The sequence below is a fragment of the Oncorhynchus keta genome, unplaced genomic scaffold, assembly GCF_023373465.1.
Source record: "Oncorhynchus keta strain PuntledgeMale-10-30-2019 unplaced genomic scaffold, Oket_V2 Un_scaffold_5491_pilon_pilon, whole genome shotgun sequence".
In the NCBI taxonomy this organism is placed as follows: domain Eukaryota; kingdom Metazoa; phylum Chordata; class Actinopteri; order Salmoniformes; family Salmonidae; genus Oncorhynchus; species Oncorhynchus keta.
Window position 1 is genome coordinate 140,672 of NW_026290962.1, and position 7,217 is coordinate 147,888.

Consider the following 7,217-nt stretch of genomic DNA (forward strand, 5'->3'; position numbering starts at 1 on the left):
AAAGAGACAGGGAGGGATGGAGGGACAGAGATGGGGGGGGATGGATGGAAAGAGACAGGGAGGGATGAAGAGAGAGGGAGGGATGGAGGGAGAGAGACAGGGAGGGATGGAGGGAGAGAGACAGGGAGGGATGAGGGAAAGAGATAGGGAGGGATGGAGGGACAGAGACAGGGAGGGATGGAGGGAAAGAGACAGGGAGGGATGGAGGGAGAGAGACAGGGAGGGATGAGGGAAAGAGACAGGGAGGGATGGAGGGACAGAGACAGGGAGGGATGGATGGAAAGAGATGGGGAGGGATGAGGGAAAGAGACAGGGAGGGATGGAGGGACAGAGATGGGGAGGGATGGATGGAAAGAGACAGGGAGGGATGGAGGGAGAGAGACAGGGAGGGATGGAGGGAGAGAGACAGGGAGGGATGAAGAGAGAGGGAGGGATGGAGGGAGAGGGGCAGGGAGGGATGGAGGGAGAGGGGCAGGGAGGGATGGAGGGAGAGAGACAGGGAGGGATGGAGGGAGAGAGACAGGGAGGGATGGAGGGAGAGAGACAGGGAGGGATGAGGGAAAGAGACAGGGAGCGATGGAGGGACAGAGACAGGGAGGGATGGAGGGAAAGAGATAGGGAGGGATGGAGGGACAGAGACAGGGAGGGATGGAGGGAAAGAGACAGGGAGGGATGGAGGGAGAGAGACAGGGAGGGATGAGGGAAAGAGACAGGGAGGGATGGAGGGACAGAGACAGGGAGGGATGGAGGGAAAGAGACAGGGAGGGATGGAGGGACAGAGACAGGGAGGGATGGAGGGAAAGAGATAGGGAGGGATGGAGGGACAGAGACAGGGAGGGATGGAGGGAAAGAGACAGGGAGGGATGGAGGGAGAGAGACAGGGAGGGATGGAGGGAAAGAGACAGGGAGGGATGGAGGGAGAGAGACAGGGAGGGATGGAGGGAAAGAGACAGGGAGGGATGAAGGGAGAGGAGGGATGTGTTGTGGACCCCAGCCCAGCTTGGCAGCTGTGTTAATGTGGAGAGTTTAGAGCCAAAGAATAGATATGTCAGTCTGTTTCTCTTCCCCTCTCTAACATTGGCAGAAAGTAGTGTGTGTGTCTGCCTATCTCTAGTGATTCCTCATTATGGTGAGTGGTCTCTGATGTCACCTCTCTCTTTCTCTATCGTTCTATCATCTCTCTCTCTCTCTATCACTCTATCACTCTATCCTCTCTCTCTCTCTCTCTCTCTCTCTCTCTCTCTCTCTCTCTCTCTCTCTCTCTCTCTCTCCCTATCGTTCTATCCACTCTCACTCTCTCTCTCTCTCTCTCTCTCTATCGTTCTATCATCTCTCTCTCTATCATTCTATCCCCTCTCTCTCTCTCTCTCTCTCTCTCTCTCTCTCTCTCTCTCTCTCTATTGTTCTATCCTCTCTCTCTCTCTCTATCGTTCTATCTCTCTCTCTCTCTCTCTCTCTCTCTCTCTCTCTCTCTCTCTCTCTATCTCTCTATCCTCTCTCTCTCTCTCTCTCTCTCTCTCTCTCTATCGTTCTATCCTCTCTCTCTCTCTATCGTTCTATCCTCTCTCTTCTATCTCTCTCTCTTTATCGTTCTATCTCTCTCTCTCTCTCTCTCTTTATCGTTCTATCCTCTCTCTCTCTCTCTCTATCGTTCTATCCTCTCTGTCTCTCTCTCTCTCTGTCAGCTAGAGGCCCTGATATACACAGTCATGAGGAATATGACGGTACTGGACTAGTGTACACACCCTTTGATAGTGTTCCTTCATACACTGTGAAGTTTGTGTAGCGAAATGGATCTTCTAGCCAATGCAGTAATAACCAACAAGGGTCTAACTAACAATTCCAAAACTACTGTCTTATACACAGTGTAAGGGGATAAAGAATATGTACATAAGGATATATGAATGAGTGATGGTACAGAGCAGCATACAGTAGATGGTATCGAGTACAGTATATACATATGAGATGAGTATGTAAACAAAGTAGCATAGTTAAAGTGGCTAGTGATACATGTATTACATAAGGATGCAGTCGATGATATAGAGTACAGTATATACGTATGCATATGAGATAAATAATGTAGGGTAAGTAACATTATATAAGGTAGCATTGTTTAAAGTGGCTAGTGATATATTTACATCATTTCCCATCAATTCCCATTATTAACCTGTTACTCCTACCCCCTACTTTTTCGAACATTCTGTTAAAAATCGCGCAACATTTCAGCGCCCTGCTGCTCATAGTATATGCATATGATTAGTATGTGTGGATAGAAAACACTCAGACGTTTATAAAACTGGTTAAATCACTGCTGTGACTATAACAGAACGTGCGTTTCATCGAAAAGCACAGGAAAATCTGATCACTGAAAATGGAAATAAATATCCATGCGCCACTTCCAGGAATTGTTCAAAGTGAACCGAATTAAATGAGGCCGAGGTTGCAGTGCCTACAGCTTCCACACGTTGTCTAGAGTCATTTGATTCAGCTTTGATTCTTGGTCAAACCGAATCAAGGGAACCGATTCCCTCCGGTCTCTGACCGGATGTTTTGGTCGAGCTCTCTCCAGACATTTTTTCGAGACGGACACCTATAGAATTGACATCGCCTCCTGATGAATTTTATCGCTTATTAACGTGTACTAATACCTAAAGTTGCATTACAAAAGTATTTCGAAGTGTTTTGTGAAAGTTTATCGTCGACTTTTTGAATTTAAAAAAATGACGTTACGTTATGAAACGCTATTTTTTCCGTTTATCACACAGTCTTCATAGATCGATATCTAGGCTATATATGGACCGATTTAATCGAAAAAAAGACCCAATAGTGATTATGGGACATCTAGGAGTGCCAACAAAGAAGATGGTCAAAGGTAATGAATATTTTATATTTTATTTGTGAGGTTTGTGTAGCGACGACTATGCTAATTATTTTGTTTACGTCCCCTGCGGGTCTTTTGGGGTGTTACATGCTATCAGATAATAGCTTCTCATGCTTTCGCCGAAAAGCATTTTAAAAATCCGACTTGTTGCCTGGATTCACAACGAGTGTAGCTTTAATTCAATACCCTGCATGTGTATTTTAATGAACGTTTGAGTTTTAACTAATACTATTAGCATTTAGCGTAGCGCATTTGCATTTCCAGAGCTCTAGATGGGACGCCTGCGTGCAAGAGGTTAAAGTGGCTGGAGTTGAGTCAGTGTCAGTGTCAGTGTCAGTGTGTTGGCAGTTAGCCACTCAATGTTAGTGGTGGCTGTTTAACAGTCTGATGGCCTTGAGATAGAAGCTGTTTTTCAGTCTCTCGGTCCCAGCTTTGATGCACCTGTACTGACCTCGCCTTCTGGATGATAGCGGGGTGAACAGACAGTGGCTCGGGTGGTTGATGTCCTTGATGATCTTTATGGCCTTCCTGTAACATCGGGTGGTGTAGGTGTCCTGGAGGGCAGGTAGTTTGCCCCCGGTGATGCGTTGTGCAGACCTCACTACCCTCTGGAGAGCCTTACGGTTGAGGGCGGAGCAGTTGCCGTACCAGGCGGTGATACAGCCCGCCAGGATGCTCTCGATTGTGCATCTGTAGAAGTTTGTGAGTGCTTTTGGTGACAAGCCAAATTTCTTCAGCCTCCTGAGGTTGAAGAGACGCTGCTGCGCCTTCTTCACGACGCTGTCTGTGTGAGTGGACCAATTCAGTTTGTCTGTGATGTCTACGCCGAGGAACTTAAAACTTGCTCCCCTCTCCACTACTGTTCCATCGATGTGGATAGGGGTGTTCCCTCTGCTGTTTCCTGAAGTCCACAATCATCTCCTTAGTTTTGTTGACGTTGAGTGTGAGGTTATTTTCCTGACACCACACTCCGAGGGCCCTCACCTCCTCCCTGTAGGCCGTGATGGGGTGATGGGGTGTTGTTTGTGTGTGTGTATGCGTGTATGTCTTTATGTGTGTCTCTATATATATGTGTGTGTGTGTGTCTGTGTGTGTGTGTGTATGCGTGTATGTCTTTATGTGTGTCTCTATATATATGTGTGTGTGTGTGTGTGTGTGTGTGTGTGTGTGTGTGTGTGTGTGTGTGTGTGTGTGTGTGTGTGTGTGTGTGTGTGTGTGTGTGTGTGTGTGTGTGTGTGTGTGTGTGTGTGTGTGTGTGTGTGTGTGTGTGTGTGTGTGTGTGTGTGTGTGTGTGTGTGTGTGTGTGTCTGACCCCATGGCCCAGACCCTTACTGCAGGGCCTTAATTGGTGTCGTTAATGTCTCAGCGAGCTGCAGGGAGCTGGAGAAGGTAATTGGCCAGGCCTCCACTTGAGCAAACAGGAGTTCAATGGTCTCATCTCACACCCTGATGGGACCAGGGAGCAGGGGAGGGGGGTGTTATGGAGAGGGGAGTGTGTTGAAGAGGGGTGGAATGGGACGGAGAAGGGGAAGAGAGGGAGTGTTGTGGGTGTAAAGTGATGGGGGTGTTGGGGAGGTAAAGTGTTGGGGGTGTAAAGTGATGGGGGTGTTGTGGTTGTAAAGTGTTGGGGGTGTAAAGTGATGGGGGTGTTGGGGGTGTAAAGTGTTGGGGGTGTAAAGTGATGGGGGTGTAAAGTGATGGGGAGTAAAGTGATGGGGGTGTAAAGTGATGGGGGTGTAAAGTGATGGGGTGTAAAGTGATGGGGGTGTAAAGTGATGGGGAGTAAAGTGATGGGGGTGTAAAGTGATGGAGGTGTAAAGTGATGGGGGTGTAAAGTGATGGGGGTGTAAAGTGATAAAGTGGGGGTATAAAGTGATGGGGAGTAAAGTGATGGGGGAGTAAAGTGATGGGGGTGTAAAGTGATGGGGGTGTAAAGTGATGGGGTTGTAAAGTGATGGGGGAGTAAAGTGATGGGGGTGTAAAGTGATGGGGTGTAAAGTGATGGGGGTGTAAAGTGATGGGGGTGTAAAGTGATGGGGGTATAAAGTGATGGGGAGTAAAGTGATGGGGGAGTAAAGTGATGGGGGTGTAAAGTGATGGGGGTGTAAAGTGATGGGGAGTAAAGTGATGGGGGTGTAAAGTGATGGAGGTGTAAAGTGATGGGGGTGTAAAGTGATGGGGGTGTAAAGTGATGGGGGTATAAAGTGATGGGGAGTAAAGTGATGGGGGAGTAAAGTGATGGGGGTGTAAAGTGATGGGGGTGTAAAGTGATGGGGTTGTAAAGTGATGGGGGAGTAAAGTGATGGGATGTAAAGTGATGGGGCAGTAAAGTGATGGGGGTGTAAAGTGATGGGGTGTTGGGGGTGTAAAGTGATGGGGTGTTGGGGGTGTAAAGTGATGGGGGTGTAAAGTGATTGGGGTGTTGGGGGTGTAAAGTGATTGGGGTGTAAAGTGATGGGGTGTTGGGGGTGTAAAGTGATGGGGTGTAAAGTGATGGGTTGTTGGGGGTGTAAAGTGATGGGGTGTAAAATGATGGGGGTGTAAAGTGATGGGGTGTTGGGGGTGTAAAGTGATGGGGTGTTGGGGGTGTAAAGTGATGGGGGTGTAAAGTGATGGGGTGTTGGGGGTGTAAGGTGATGGGGTGTTGGGGGTGTAAAGTGATGGGGGTGTAAAGTGATGGGGTGTTTGGGGTGTAAAATGATGGGGGTGTAAAGTGATGGGGTGTTTGGGGTGTAAAATGATGGGAGTGTTGGGGGTGTAAAATGATGGGAGTGTTGGGGTGTAAAGTGATGGGGTGTTGGGGGTGTAAAGTGATGGGGTGTTGGGGATGTAAAGTGATGGGGTGTTGGGGGTGTAAAGTGATGGGGGTGTTGGGGGTGTAAAGTGATGGGGTGTTGGGGGTGTAAAGTGATGGGGGTGTAAAGTGATGGGGTGTTGGGGATGTAAAGTGATGGGGTGTTGGGGGTGTAAAGTGATGGGGGTGTTGGGGGTGTAAAGTGATGGGGTGTTGGGGGTGTAAAGTGATGGGGGTGTAAAGTGATGGGGGTGTTGGGGGTGTAAAATGATGGTCACTCTCCTCCCTCTCTTTCTCACTGGCTGGCTCTCATTTTCTGCGTCCCTAACATTGACTCTCCTCCCTCTCTCTCCCTCCCCCTGGTCAGTGTGATTTGAATCCGTAGGGGTGAGGGGCTCAGGCCCAAAGCCGTCGCATGGAGCACATTTCATGGCTAATTACCTCCACTTTGTGATGTCGTTTACAGAAACATGCCCTCCCCAATAACCCTATGACACTCTGAGAAACGTGTGTGTGTGTGTGTGTGTGTGTGTGTGTGTGTGTGTGTGTGTGTGTGTGTGTGTGTGTGTGTGTGTGTGTGTGTGTGTGTGTGTGTGTGTGTGTGTGTGTGTGTGTGCTCTGTGAACACTATCTAACAGGACAAGGGGAGGCAAGGCGGGGTGGGGGTTTGACATTTTGTCACTATCTCTGTCACTCGCTTTGTCGTTCTCTCTGTCACTCTTTTTGTCACTCTCTTTCACTATCTCCTTCACTCTCTCTGTCACTAACTCCTTCACTCTCTCTGTCACTCACTGTCACTATCTCCTCCAATCTCTCTGTCACTATCTCCTCCACTCTCTCTGTCACTATCTCCTCCACTCTCTCTGTCACTATCTCCTCCACTCTCTCTGTCACTATCTTCTCCACTCTCTCTGTCACCCTCTCTTTCACTCTCTCTGTCACTCTCTCTGTCACTCTCTCTGTCACCCTCTCTTTCACTCTCTCTGTCACTATCTCCTCCACTCTCTCTGTCACTCTCTCTGTCATCACCCTCTCTGTCACTATCTCCTCCACTCTCTCTGTCACCCTCTCTGTCACCCTCTCTGTCACTATCTCCTCCACTCTCTCTGTCACTATCTCCTCCACTCTCTCTGTCACTCTCTCTCACCCTCTCTCATCTCCTCCAATCTCTCTGTCACTATCTCCTCCACTCTCTCTGTCACTATCTCTCTCACTCTCTCTGTCACTCTCTTCACCCTCTCTCCTGTCCCTCTCTGTCACTATCTTCTCCAGTGGCTCTCTGTCACCCTCTCCTGACCTCTCTGATTCTGCTCTCTCTCTCTGTCACTCCTCCAGACATCTCATCTGTCAACTCAGTTCCTCCACCCTCTCTGTCACTATCTCCTCCACTCTCTCTGTCTCTCTGTCACTCTCTCACCCTCTCTCTGTCTCTATCTCAATAAAGACATGAAAACTCTTTCTGTCATTAACTCCTTCACTCTGTCTCACCCTCTGTCACTACCCTCTCCTCTCCTCCACTCTCTGTCACCCTCTCTGTCACTA